The sequence below is a fragment of the Poecilia formosa genome, unplaced genomic scaffold (genome assembly GCF_000485575.1).
Source record: "Poecilia formosa unplaced genomic scaffold, Poecilia_formosa-5.1.2 Scaffold5, whole genome shotgun sequence".
In the NCBI taxonomy this organism is placed as follows: Eukaryota; Metazoa; Chordata; class Actinopteri; order Cyprinodontiformes; family Poeciliidae; genus Poecilia; species Poecilia formosa.
Genome location: NW_006799944.1, coordinates 2,470,641 through 2,486,007, shown reverse-complemented (window position 1 = coordinate 2,486,007; position 15,367 = coordinate 2,470,641). Strand labels below are relative to the sequence as shown.

The window sequence follows — 15,367 nt, the reverse complement described above, 5'->3', positions numbered from 1 at the left end:
TTGAGATGAGCCGAGTGGAGACTGCGAGTTTGATCAGTGCCTCTCTGGTTTATGGTCAGATGCTCCCACAAAACAGTTTCCTAAACTTCGTGGCCTGCTTTTTCACACATTTTAAAGCTATTATACTTGCATAAAATATGTCAACTCGTAACCGCCGCCAGGATTTTGAGACTGGGATTCCCACAGAAATCCCAATATGTGTGGAGGCAAGCATCTAAATACTTATGTCAGCAAAGTGTATAACTGAGACTGCTCCAAGGTGGAGAAACAAGGCACGACATGTAGATGTGCAACAATTGATCATCACTGCAAAGTCAAGTTGGAGGAATTTTCAAGCCCCCAAGCTGTGATGTTGATATGAAGGCATTGCATGTGAAGCTAGGAGAGGTCAAAACAAGTCATCTCCTGTTTTTACAGGATATATTTTTACAGGAAATATGAGAAAATTGCTGCTTCGTTTAGAAGTATGGGATATTCCTGAGAATATTTCTGTTAGCTTAACATTCTATCCCTACATCCGCTGCTTATTTATTTTTCTTTTTGGGGAGGTCAGGGAATGAGCAGGGAGGTGATTGCATCCTATCACACTCCATCATAATTGTTAACGTGCAGCAGCAAGTTAACAATTATAAACGTACAACCAAATAAGCAGAAGGTAGTTCAAATCCATGATTTTCAAAGTGTCGGAGCAACTATTTAACAGCCTAAGCTGCATTCGCATAGATAATTTCATGTATTTGTACAAAAAAAAGGTGTGAGGTGCACTTCTGGTCAAAATCTGAGGGTAAATGTTACAAGTATTCATATGACATACTACTGCATAGTTACCTGCTTTTATTAGTTTCAAAATAAAAAAAAGCAGAAAAATGAGTGCAGAGAAAAGAAATATACAATTTTTTGACAAATGACAATAGACAAATTACATATCAGCTCATAAGTTTTAGACAGCTCATCAAAATGAAAAAGATGTCTACAAAGAACAGATTAGTAAATAACCCCACTGCTCTTGTTGCTCACTTCAAAAATTTATTTCTAAATGCTTAAAGCAAGTGTTTTTCAGCAGACTCTTGGGAATATCTTCCCATGGTATTAAGATGGCTTTTTTTACTTTTCATGAAATCCATCCTCAAACATTTGTGTGACTCTTTGATCAATTGGAAACTTGAGGTGGTCAAAAAGAGGAACAAACTTCTGCAAAAAAATACATTTTAAGAAGGAATCAAACTAAGGTATTGATCTTACCATCTTGGTATCGATTTGATGCCGATTCTGAACTGGTATCAATGTTATCGATATTTTGGATTGAATTGCTCACCTCTAGTAACAAGCATTACTGTGTGTGTAGTGTACATAAAGAAGCCCGTCTCCCATCTGAATCAAAAAGTAGTAATCAGATGTATTGAATATCCAGTAAATCAGAAGGAATATGGATTATGTTCAGCCAGACATTTTTTGTTCTACTTTGTTTTCCTATTTTTTGGGATACAGGTTATCAGGCAGATAGTGAGAACACCATTCCCAACATCAATGTATGAGCACTGTGTAGCGACTACAACTCTAAACGGAGCTATTCTATATTTTAATTAAATGTTGAGGCACCAATAACCCGATTTCTTTTCATTGTCTGCACCGTAACGCTTAGCATTACGTTAGAAAAGAACGTATAGAAAAGAACAGCACATAACTTTATTGTCCCACAATGGGGAAATTCAGGTGGGCCAGCATCAAGATAAGTGGAAGCCTGGATATTCCAACATGTTCCTGGGCCGGGAATACAAACCCAGGACCTTCTTGCTGCCAGGCAATAGCGCTACCAACTACACCACTGTGCAGCCCATGCGCCATACATACAATTTAAATAAAACTACAAAAGAAGAAAACAAACCTTTGCAGATGTTTTTATGCGCATGGCAATGTTGCAACTATTAACCCAGTTCAAAGTAAATTACTTTAACTATACTTTTTACGTGAGTGTCATCTGAAACATTACTTTGAAATTTCAGTTTACATGGCACAGAGCATAGACTGAATAATAATAGTAATCCTGTTTTATATTGCACCTCCCATCACTCTGCATAAAATAAATATTTGCATTTGTCCAAAGCTTTTATTACATCCATATTCCTCAAAGCAATGAATGTTACTTGTGTCTATTTTATCCTATAGCCGTTCATTTTTAAAAAAATATATACTTTTGCTTGATATGCAGCTTGCTCTAAACCTCATCCCTTTTGGTTCCTGAGGCACAGCTTATAAATGAACAGTTCATTGCGTTTTTGTTTTTTTTTCTTTTCTGATGAGGTGGTGTTTCCTCTCATTGTGGGTTCTAACAAGGCTGCAGAGCTGTTTCCCCACAACCAATTAGAAAATTACTCTGCCTATGAATTACTACAGACTCAGGCTTCATCAATTACTCTAAAACAGAGAGCTTTGCTGCCTCAGCAGATTTGCTGTGACTGGGGTGGTGGCCTTATTTATTCCTCTGTGTTAACGATTGTATCATCGCCAACTGCAAATAATATTAATGAAGTATAAATATTTAAGAGGGCTGCACAGCCACAACTAAAGGAAAACAATTTTTTTTATGAACTTGCAAATCGCTCAAGGGGAGCAGTCATCATAACTGAATTAAGTTGTCAGAAAATTAAACTGTACTGATGATGAATGAACATTTAATTTGCAAAACAATCAAATTTTACATTCCAAGCTACATGAATTAACTTAAATAAATAAGACTGACGTGTCCAAATACCAAGAGCAATTTAGTGTCAGATTTGTACCTCAGATGGAAGGCCGCTGGAACTCAGTGGGACTGCAGACAGAGATTTATTTAGAAAATTGAACATCTCAAAGAGCTCCAGGAAACACTGAGGAGGAGTTCAAGGAATTTCTGCATGGAACAGCAAGCACACATGTGTGTGTGTAGCCTCATGTAAGGGAATGCTGATGCTTATATTTTTAGGTCTTTGCCCTGGGCAGTTGTGCTACCCTGGTCCTGTGCTTTACGTATGCATTGAGGCATACAAAGAGAGGTGAATAGTGAAAGGAGGTGTGTTAGGGATGCACAGAGTGAAACAGTGAATTCTGAAGGCGCTTACGAATGAGAAGAGGAGATGTTGAACCTACAGTCTATCCGTGCCTCGCTCTTTTAGAGGTGAGCTCCAGGTTAGTATTCAGCAGAGGGCGTCGAGCTGAAGAGCAGCACTCATTGACCAGCAGACCCCAACTCACAAGGACCCTGCAGGGCCCCCAGCAGCTGTGGGCGGACGTGCTGCACAAACCCAATGTTGGGTCTCTTGTAACCGCACCTCAAGCTGATCTGCAGCACACAGAGAGCGAATAAGATGGATGGAGGAGGAAGTGCATCAAGGGAAGACGGAAGGAAAATTTTCAACTCTAAGAGATAATGAGTGCCGGAGTAAAAAATAAATAAATAAATGCAAGCGGCGGTGGGTGATTTCTTATAGACTGTGATTAGAGAGTGAGGCTATGTATGCACAGAGTGGAAGTGTATAATGTATTCATGTGTAAGTTACTAAAGAAAGGCAGCACATAACAGATAGCTATGAAAAGGAATGCAAAAAACAACTACAGAAAAACTTACAAGTAGGCTGCACTTTTTTCTGTCTTGTATCTCGAAGTCAGTTTTCTGGAATCTAGCTCACATTTCTTTTTGAATGTTGATGAATGTGATGAGCACCACATTTCATGAGGCGTAGATCTCTGCTATGTAGATGCACAACTCAGTTGGGATAATCTGTGGAAAGGACAACTAGTGTGAGCATCACAAATCTGATCTTCATTTAGCAAGAGCAGTGAAGAGAAAGCCGTAGTTCAAAGAAAGCCACTAGAAGTCACATTCAAAATTTCTCCACAAGCCGTGCTGGGGACAGTCCTAACGTGGAAAAATGTGTACTGGTCAAATAAAACTAAAGCTAAACCATTTGGAACAACTTGCAAAATACAAAAAACTCAGCACATTATTCTGAAAACGCTTTTCCAACTGTAGCCTGCAACAGCGGCAAGAAAATACTGTGGGGACAGAGCAACCTGGTCATAGTTGAATGGAGCTAAAAGGGTAATCCTTAAAAAAAAAATCTTTAGAGTTGCAAAGACTCAACTGTCCAAGTTTTTTTATGATTGGAAATATTTTGAGACAGTCATATTTTTCCATCTTGTAAGCTGGTGAAACATATAGGAGCCTTATTTCAGCTACTGCTTGGCAGTGTGTCTGGGGAAGGGCAATACTTTTTACTCTATGCACCACAACAGACTCCATCCACTCTGGCACTTTCTTTGGCATCTCAGTGAAAGGAATTGAAGCCATAGAAATTATGATAATGGAAAGTTTGGCATCTTAGTATTGATAATTCATTACCCATAATCAACTGAATAACAAAAAAATTTTTCAGAAAACTAAAAAAAAAAAAAAAGAAAAAAAATACAGTTATGTAAAATGGAGTTTTTATCATTCATTTTCAATAGTTAAGGAACATAAATTTTACAAATTAGAATTCCTAAAGTCATTAAAGGGGACATATGCAAAATCCATTTCTAAGGCCTTAAATACATTTTGTTTTGTCCTTGCAGTCAGTGCAGAAAAGTTTGGTTTAGTTTTAGATGTTTATGAGATATTCTTCAAAAAAAAAAAACATGCATGTTACATTCACATGCTATTCCGTGCTGCTTAATCACAGAGAGCTACAGCTGTTAGTTTGACAAAATATGTTTTTAGGGGTCTGAATATTTCTGCTAGGCCATGTCAGCGATTTTGTCTAGTCATTGAAAACATTAAATAAATAACACACCAGAAATATTATTCGTTCACTCTCTTGGACATTATTTTAAAATAAAGGATACAAAAAGACAAATATTTATAGATTTTCCAACAGATAGGAATAATAGTGCATTTCCTAAGACATTAATGCTTAACTGGAGAAGCCACAAACTACCTTTACAGTAAATGGCTGTTTTCACTCAGCAGGATGCTGACCTTTCTGTGCTTCAAACTAGCATCACTGAAGTCTTTCCCCCACTTGTCCCCTTTCCCACAGTTCCCCTTCTCGACTCCTTTGCTCAAATTCCTACTCCATTTCTGCCAGAGATGTGAGCATCGGTGGTGAGGACAGCCATGAGAAGAGACGAGGTGAGGTGACAGGCCTGAACAAAATGAGACATCCTTGCCTCAGGCTGTGTTTACTTAAATATGATGTGTAACAAAACTGCATCGTCTATCTATTGTTTTTCTCATTATGCTTGCATTATTTCTCTCTGATTAACCTAAAATGTCAGTATGACCAAGTATAACATTTCTTTTAATTCATTTTACTGTGTGAGATTAACAGAATTACATCCCCTTCAGACGTTACAGATGCCAAAAAAAAAAAAAAAAGGCTTCTTGGTGAAATCTGCCATGTTGCTGCTTTAACAAGGAGCCTCGCATGTGGATCTCCCCCTCTGGGTGCATTTTAGAAAATATGACATTCTTCAAAACATTTTGGCTTTGAAGGACAAATGAGATTAGCCTTCTGTGAGACGGAGAGGAAGTTTTGAACCTGTACACAGAGGAGGAAGGTAATGTTTCCACGGAAAGATGGAGGGGAGGGGTGATTAATAAGGGAGGTCAAGTGGACAGAAAGACTGAGCAATACACTGGTTGATGCTGGCAGATAATGGAGAAGATAATAAGACAGTAATGGACAAATGCAAAGCTGATGAAATGTTTCCAAAGAAATGGGGCCTCCAAATGCTTCCTGTCAACAAATGTATTGATGTTCATGTCGTTTGTCATGGTTTTAAGTGAGCATTTAGGAGCAGACGGGAAGATAAAGAGTCATTATTTTGGCAACATTTCATGGTATTCAAACTTTGATGTGTTTGGTGTTTTGTCCTATTTTCATCTACAAGAAGCAAACAAAAGTGTGTGTTCCAGCAAAATCAAAATGCCATAAAGTTAATTTTTCATTTGTTGCCTATAATTTCCTGCTAAAAAAAATACAAAAATATTAATGACTCTGCCTGCACATCTTGCTTTTGACTAATTTCCATTTCAGCAAATGTAAACTACTGCAATGTTTTTTAATGTTTTTTTTTTGTTTTTTTTTTCAAAGTAGCCAGTAAGTCAAACATTTAGCCATAACTTTTACTGCACTTTCTAAAATTCTTCTTATTCCTTGAGCTTTTTCACATTTGTCACATTTATGCGTTTATTTCAGTAAGTTTTTTTTGTGATGGGCCAACACAAAATGATTAAAAGGTGCACAAAAACGGATGATAATTTTGAAAAATAAAATAAAAAAATCTGAAATGTGGTCTCCAGGCACATTCGGTTCAACACTTTTTAGAACCATTCTTTTCTGCTGCAAATGTATTTATTAAATCAAATGGCGAACAGATGCTATGTAAACAGAAATGTTCCAGTCTTTCTATTGGATTTAAATCTGAACTTTGAATTGGTCAATATACCAATTCAAATGGATATAATTGAATTTACTTTAATTTGCCCCAGTTACAAGTTGTTTCCCTCCAATTTTGCATTGCATGTATTTTTCCAACAACTTGGTAGCCTTTCTATCCTCAAAAAGAAAATGTAATCACTAAAATGTTATTTCCCTCTGTCTTGGTTGTTATGTGCCTTATAAGGGGGATGTGTGCTTCTAACTTCTAAGGCTTCTTTACAGTAAAGGTTCCTGCTCTCCTTCCAGGCTCTGCCCTGCATCACACCAACCCACGCCCCACCCCCACTGCATGCAGGTCTAATGAGTGGAAGAACAGAAAAGAGAGCTATTGCTGACGTTAGCGGCTGAGCATTAGCCTGGACCAGGCCCCATGCAGACCCACTTATCTGAAAATCACCTGTGTTCTGCAGACAGTAAGGTCAATTATGTTGGAGCTAAACCAGTACCTCTCTGAACAAATCAGGGCGTAACGTGACCATCCGATTAGCCGGTTCCCTATCCAGAAAGAGTTCCTGTTATTTTATTGTCTTTATCTGCTTATAGAGGATAATCTTGTTGGGCTACAATGTTTTTTTTTTTTTTTTTTTTAAGATATAGTTTTGTCCTCACTTGCCCAGCAGGTTCAAATGCCACCAGTGGAAAAAAAGGAAGCAGAGGTGTTTGATGTTTATTTGTGTTTGAGTGTCTGTGTTGTTGCTGCAAATCATTAGTTTCCTCTGCCTGTTTATTTCAGCTTAGCAGTCACAAAATTCATGTATGGGTTTATGTAGTATTTTTCCAAGAAATGAAGTCCATGCCACTATTGGAAACTTGTTTTATTTAAGCTCATGAGGCTCATCAGAAAACGGAAGTTCCTCCAGAGCTTCTTGTGTGGGCTGCTTCTGATCCAGAGTCTGGTTTAAACTTTTGACTTTTTGCCCTTATTTCCAACATTGTAATAGAGTTCCCTCTAACACAGAGGACCACGGCGCTGATCTGGACAACAGAGGCAGAGATAACAGTGACATGACATTATGTCAAGTAATTTATCCTTAACTTGCTGAAAGGACTGACAGTTTAAAGAGCCTCTTATTACGGTTTCACCGCCTTCCCATTCATCAAGATTATTTGCATGAAAGTGAGCCTGTCTGTTCAGATAAATGGACTCCCAGGGAATGTTTGATGTTGGACCTATAACACTTTCTTGCAACTGAAGAGATGATTTTAAAATAACCTACATGGCCTAAAAAAAGCTACCTCGGAGACAAAGGAAAGTAATCGGCTCGACGGTGAATGAGCCATGCCTCATTGTGTTGGTGCTTTCACTTGAGCATGTGCACCTGTGTTCAAGCCTGTGTCTGTTCTCCTGTAGTGGTCAACTCAAATTACACACTCCATCATCTGCTCTCTTCAGCCAGCAAGCTCATTTGGAAATGAGATTTGAAACAGCAATAAATATAGAATTATGTTGGAAAGAAGGGGAGAAGAGGGAGTGATTCTGAAATTATTTTGTCAGGGGCTGTTCCAGCTCACTATGGGCGTTTGGGAAGAGCCTGACAGACGTAATGGCGGTGACTAACGGCTAGCCAGTTTTTTTTTTTTTTGTGTGTGTACTCAGGCCCCCCTTCGCTGAAAGCAGTATTTTCTCCACAGTTTGAAATCCTTTTTTTTTCTTCCCTTCCTGGATAATTATCCATTGTAGATGCCCATTCTCAGATAATGACTGCATCGCCACTGAGCTAGGAAATTAACAGGGAGCAAGAGTGCTGCAAGCACAATGGAAAGACTGCCCCCTGCGTCAGCACTCCACTAATTTTAAACAAGGAAAAGGGGAAAACTGTTGTTAGCACTTCCCTCCTGCTTATAAGGAATAACATAATTTCATTTTGTGTGTGTGATACAATCTAAAAGGAAGAGTAAAGAACAAATAATGCATGAGGTCTACAGTTAGAGTGAATGGCAACAGTGCCCCCTTGTGAAACAGATTTGCAACTTCTTTGAATAAAGACAGCAACTCAAGATTTGCAGTGACTCCCAAGTTTTTTTTTTCTCCACAGTAGGTAGCTGATTTGTGTAGTTCAGCTCCATACAGTAATCACACTGTAGTCGCTAAAGCTGCACTGAAAAGGATAAAGTGATCAGAAAAGATCATGGCTGTTGTTCAGAGGCTTTATTTTAAACCACAACCTCAAATGGATTAAAAAAATAAGTACATTAGCATGCAAAGTGAAATCGCCGTTGCAGCTGTTGCAACATTTTTATGAGTGCAGTTTCGCTTAACATTAGCTTTCTCTATAATTGTTGATGAAAGGATAGGGGGGCAGTTTTCTTACAGCTCTGCCCCTTTGCAAGCAAAACTCGGGTTACAATTTATTTATTTTTTTTTTTTTTTACGATTTTTATTTATTTAGATGTTTTTATCTCGGGTACTAGAGTTGTCTAAATGCTTAACACCATCAATTTTTAAAGGAGACTTAGCAAAGCAATAAAACTGTCACAGCGAACAAACTCCACCTAACGAGATGCTGGACAAAAACATTTCAAAAGAAATTGACTATCGGTGTACTCTGCTATTCTGTTCACGATGCCCGACTGCGCACCTCGACGCAATTTATGGCCCTGTTACACTCCATATAATCCCTATTAGCAGATGCTTAGGACTTCTCAAAGCGGTTAACTGTTGTTAGCCCCTGAAACGTTAAACACCAAGGGAGATGGATAACTTTATATGAGCACTTTATGGTATGCAAATCACACCTGCAGGGCAAAACGGGCAGATGATGGCATCTTCATCAGAGACCTATCCACACTCCATGCGTCTCCACTTCACCTGTGTCTCAAATGCTCTGCAATAAAAACTTGCGCTGTTTATTAAGCTCTTAGACCTTAATATGTTTTGTGTGGAAGTCCGGTTTCTGAAATATGGCTTGAAAGTAGAAAGAACAAAGCTCCTAACAAAGATGCGCTGTGTGACGTTCATGTCCTACCATTAACCTTTGAGGCTTTCAGGTGTGGGAGGGATCGGGAAGTGTACCGAGCAGGAGATGTGTGCGTAATTGGACCTCTGCTTTTATCTGAAGTCACCTAATCCTTTTTCGTCTTTGAAGACAGAGCTTTGGCTCTGAGCCCGACACCTTCAGCTTCGCGAGTGCGTTGATGAATTAAAGCCTCATCAAGCTGTGGCTTTAAAGAGTTGAGTGGGGCTACACTAAATCAATACTAATAACTTCTTCATGCATTTGTGCAAGGTAGGGGAGGAGGCCTGGCGACAACAGAATTCTACGCTCTCAACTTTTGACACTCATCTGGTGTGTAGGTCACTCCGACGACTTCATTGTCCTCATCCAACCTGACAGACTGCTGCTCTGCACTTTGACTGCTTGATTTCAGACTCATTTATATTCTACCTTTGAAGGAAATCTTGGTGGAACTAAACTGCCTTTGCTCGCACAGAACAGCCATCACCTCTCTGAAGTGAGCATCTGTATGTGAATCTACAAACAGCTGCAGGGTTATTTCTTCAATCCAAATGCAAGGCTTATGCTGTTGCAGAAGAAGTTGGGTAGTATTAATCAAACTGTTGAAGACTGTGACCAGGTTTTTGGGGTTAGAAGAGAGAATATAAGGGGCCTTCATAGCTCAAATAGTGACTAATTATAATCTGGAAAGTGGAATGCCATCAATCAGCAAACTAAACACAGAACCATGAAGTGGATGGGCCACACAGCAGCAAAAGACCACACAGGGAGCAGCTATTATCAGCTACGAAGAGGCTACAATTTGCAGAAACTCACCAGAAGTGAACAATAACCAATTGGAAAAATGTTGACTTGTTGGATGAGTCTCAATTTCAGCTGCAGCTTTCAGAGGATGGAGTCAGAATTTGGGGTAAACAACATTTGGATTCACTCTGCCTTTTATCAACAGTCCAGTCAGGAGATTTTATGTTGTGGGACGCATTTTGACCCTTAGCACCAACTCATTATCGTTTAAACACCACAGACTACTACAGTATTACTGACCTTGTCCATCCTTTTATGCCATCATGTGATGGCTACTCCCAGCAGGACAATGGACCATGTAACAAAACTGAAATGAGCTCAAATTGGTTTCTTGAACATGACAACGACTTTACATCAATGGCCTCCACAGTCAGGGCATTCTAATCCTGAATACTGAATTAACAATTCTGCAATGAGCACAAAGTTTCCCACATTTAGATGGACAATAGTCTCCAAGGAATGTATCTGGAATCTTGTTAAATTCATGCTACAAAGATCTAGGGCAGATCTGAAGGCAAAGGAAGATCCAACCTAGTTCTAGGAAGGTGTATCCAATAAAGTAGCCTGTGAGCATGCATTGACGATGAGCTTGTTAAAATAGTTTGACAGCAAACTTAAGACATTAGGTCATTGTCTTATTTATGTTTTATTCAAACTCACAACTCAAGTCTGTGTTAAATCAACCCATTACAAGGCTACAAAAATAACCCACATTGCACTGTTTATATCCGAGCAGGATTTAGCAATTATAAAAATTCTTAAAATTCACACATATGGAATAACGACCTCTAAAAAGAACATCTATGTTTCGCATTTGGTATCACTAACATTCATTTAGTGAGCTTCACAGGAAGAAATGCTCAAACAGGTCAACATGCAGGGGAATATCCTGTTTTCTGTTGTGTAGCCCAGCTCTCAGTGGAGTAATGATGTACTGGGGTTCAGAGGGCTGCCCTGCCCCTTCTGTACTGGCAGCGTAACTCAAGGCCCCTATGGTGCCTGACTCCCTGACTCGTGTCCCCTGCTACAGCGGCAGGGAATGAAACAGCCATACATCATAAGGCCAACTGTGTCCTCTGAGGCAGTGACAGACAAAGCCAACAGAATCAATAAAGCCTTAGCTCAAGCCCCACTTCTCTGCACTCAGACCTCTTTCCCTTCTTTTTTTCTGTCTCAAACCCTGCCTCTCTTTTTCCTCACAACCTAAATTTTATGTCCAATTTTCTCTGCGGTTACACCATTTTTCAGGTGACATCATTTTTCCGTGTAGGGACTACAACTAATGTCAATATTATCTGTGTCTGCCCTTCGCTCAGTCCTCAGCGAACATGCTGAAACAGAGTGCGACTGGCAGCCTTGACAGGAGATGAAAAACAAGAGAAAGCAGCACTTCAGAAAGAAAGAAAATACCAAGGTCTGAAGATTACCGAAGGCCATTTAGCTTGTTAGTGCCTAGGCACCCACATCAGACAAATGCATACTTTGTTGTTTCACTGGGGCTGAGTGTTTCAAGTTGTGTAGGGGTGAAAGTTCCCCAAATTGACAATTTAAATGATGGAGGACCTTTGTAGCAACCCACAAACCATTTTAGACAGCGGTGGAAATGCTGTTAGAGAGATACGGGCAACACAAGGGAGTAGTTTGCTGTAATTAAACTGGAGCGTCAAAGTTAGCGCTGCTTGTTTACAGCAAAGGAGAAAATAATTCTTTTGGCATACAAGTTTAGGTTTCATTGATCAATGTTGATTATTGTAAGGATATGATCCAACTGAGACTTGACTCCATTACGGGAAATAATACTTCCACCTTTTCCTGGAAAAAGTCCTAAAGCTGTATGCCACACTATTTCTTGTCTTGACATATATGCTGGCATATCTAAGGAATTGCATCCTACCTGGCAATGCTTGAAGAAATAAAACACACTTTGTGAAACTTCAATATGTATAACAGTTAGAGTGTGAATATGGGTTTTCATTTTTGTGTGTCTGTATGTTAAGGTGAAATTTAAAATTCTGCGATATGCTGTGTCAGGATTGGGTACATTTCTTTTAAAATTTGCTGAGAAATGTTGAGTGTGGAGACTCATTTACTCTGTATGGTGAACTCATGTCAAGTTCAAGAAACCAGTTTGTGATGGTTTGAAGATGGGAACACAATGGTCATAAAAGAAAATGGTCGTCAATGGTTTAGGTTTTGGTACTGAGAGATCCAAAGTGAGTGAAGAAACCATCTGTCACACCATCACCATCACCCCCTACCAGCCTGAAACTTGAATACAAGGATGCATGAATACACGTTTCCATGTTTTACACAGAATTCTTAGTCTAAAAGCTAAATTCAATGGACAAGACCATATTTTTCAGAGCCATCAATGTCAATTTTTGTTCACTCTCTGCAAATTGCATCCTCCGTGTGCTGCTCCCAGCTGACAGAAATGGCATCCAGTTTATTTTTATCCGGCTGAAACCCATATGCTACAAGGATCAACAGGGTATGCATTCAAAGATGGCTCAAGATGGTTATTTGTGCTATTGCTAGGTTTCTATCACTGCAAAGCCATTTACCCATTTTCAGCTTACCTCTGACATCAGCAGAGCATTTTCCTCCATGCAATTGCTGCTCAGTGCATATTTTCTTTTTCTCTCTAAACCTAAGAGATATCTAAATGCACTTAGTTGCTGCCATATGACTGGTTGGTTTGTTTACGTTTTCTTTTATTTTTTTTTAATCTAATTTGGTGTTGGCTGTTCAAAATTCTCAAGCTGTTGTAAGATTATCTTTTATGTTCCTTAGCTTTAGGTTCAGCTCTTTCTTTCTCTGATGTATTTGTTTTTCTCTCAGAAGACGGCCCCTGCCAATTCAGGTGTAAAAAGATACCTGAGCTGGCTGTGGTGCATTCTTGAAAGAAACCTAATGAAGGTGGTTGGAACCATATACAGTATGACATGTGACACTCGTGCCAAGATTCTTTTTCAATATGTCCAAAAATATGTGGCAGCGATAAGCTAAAATCCAGTGCCTCTTTCCTTCTCTGTGATGTATTTATTTTTCTTTCAGAAGACGGTCACTGCCAATTCTATGGAAAGGAGAGGCCTGAGATGAACGCAGTGCAGTCTTTCTTTCTCAGCATGGCCATCTCATAGATTAGAACTGAGAATGCCTTGGAGGATTACGCTTTGGCATGCATCAAACAGAAAACTGGACAGTTGTCATTTTGAAACAACTAGCAACATTTTCATAGCAGACTAAGTCAGACCAGTATGAAAGCCTTTAAAGAGACATAAAATAATATATGTAATTTCATAGGGAAGCAGCAATCTGTGATATGTGGGAAGAAATGTGTTAATTCAAGAACTACATAGCCAACTGCTAAAAGATGTCAAAAAAAAAAAATTTTAAAAACTGAGAACGTGGGAATGAGTACCATTTGGGTTTTTTCAAAACGGGTAAAAATGTGGCTGCACTTCATGCGAACATTCTGTAATGGATATTTTTATAGTGATGAAGAATGACTATATTGGGAAATTCTTTATTTTCAAAGCCAGGTTTATGTTTTTGTAGTATTTTACCTCTACGGTTCACAAAGATACGTAGTTCATTTGCGTTCTTGAGAGTACGGTACTTTAAAAAAGTAGATTTTAAAATGCTTGGGTCCAAACACAATGGCTTCAGTTTACCTTCATTTAAAGTGCATATTTAAGGTTCTTTTAAATAGTATAAAGTTATTTTCTGAGGTCAAATTGTATATCTGGTTGCTGTATTTGGTCTCTAATTAGCTAGTGAATGTTTTAAAGTAATAATCAACCAAAACGCTCCTTATTCTGTATTTTTGCCATACTATAAATTATTTTTTTTACATTTTGTTTTCATATTTCTACCTTTGTGCGATTTTACATGTTTCAATCTGCATCAATTTGCTACTTGTGCACCTCAATTTCCCCACTGAGGGGCAATAAAGAATATTTCTATTTCTCTTTCCAAAGAATCAAAAACATGGAGCAGATAGGAGGGCAAAGAAGGGAAGAGGAGAGAAAGAAAGATAATGGAAGAGGAAAAAAAAACCCAGCATTGATTGTCTTAAAATGGTAAATATTAATTCAAGTTGCCCACATGCCACTTGGAGCTCTGAAACTATTTATCCTGAACTAAGCTGTCGACCTCTACACACTTGGTATTTAAGTAACAATAAAAGTTGACTGTGGAATAATTAAGAAAGAGAAAATGTCACAGCTGGACTTACTGCAGAGGTGGCATCCTGTGCAGTCTGCATGCCAAGGTGCTTTATCTTGAACAACTGTGGACATAAAGGTGATTGCAACACCTGAATTCAATGATTTGTGTGGGTGAGAGAATACTTTTTTCTATTTGATTTTTATTATTTTTATGAGATGGAATTTAAAGGTCAACATGTACTTTTGTACTAAGAAGTTCTCAAGACAGTGTGACGCATTTTGCAAAAAACACCAGTCAAAAGTTTGGACAGGTCGACCTTTTAAAAATGACCAAATAAAATTTTCTGAGCTTTAATTGGAACACACAAGTTTCATCTATAAGAGATAGATGCATTTAAATTGATATCTATTTTTTAAATCAATTTTCTTTTTATCATATTTTCAGTTTGAAAGCTCCTTTGCTGTATTTTCAGCAGTTTACTTACTGCTTGAGTAAATTGCTGTTGTCAATTTACTTAAGGAGAATACATTATTCAGTTAAAAAAAAAAAAAAACAGTGTGGATGCCAATTTTGAGTCGGAACTGTTCCCATTTGGGATTTGTACAAATACTGTGTTCCCCTGAGAATTACTTAAGTCAAATACTTGACAGCTCCTTTCTGGAGGCATTTTCTTCTGAGCGCCACTCCATCCTGATTATAGGAGCTTCTGAAAGCAAACTGTTAATCTGCTAAGTGTAATAATTTTATGCTGGCAACCTCTCAGACCCAACTGAATATTTTATAGTCTTAATTTGATTTTGAGTATAAGCAATCATCAAGTGAATTTCTGCAGAGAGGGAGAGAGACATTAAAGTCACTATGTTCAAGCCAGCTTTCGAAGAATGTAAATTGTTGTTTTTTGCTAAATAAAAAAAACAGTGTGTGTGTGTGTGTGTGTGTGTGTGTGTGTGTGTGTGTGTGTGTGTGTGTGTGTGT

The 15,367-nt window shown here is 38.5% G+C and overlaps 1 long non-coding RNA gene across 1 annotated transcript in view; it reads right to left on the bottom strand.

Moving 5' to 3' along the window:
• Positions 1-2,655: 2,655 nt before the first annotated feature.
• Positions 2,656-15,367, bottom strand: part of LOC103145512 (uncharacterized) — a 23,123-nt gene continuing 10,411 nt past the window's right edge. The window contains exons 2-3 of the long non-coding RNA XR_001663522.1: positions 3,605-3,757; positions 2,656-3,319 (exon numbers count right to left, since the gene is read on the bottom strand). This is a non-coding gene — a long non-coding RNA (uncharacterized LOC103145512). The remainder of the gene's footprint in view (positions 3,320-3,604; positions 3,758-15,367) is intronic.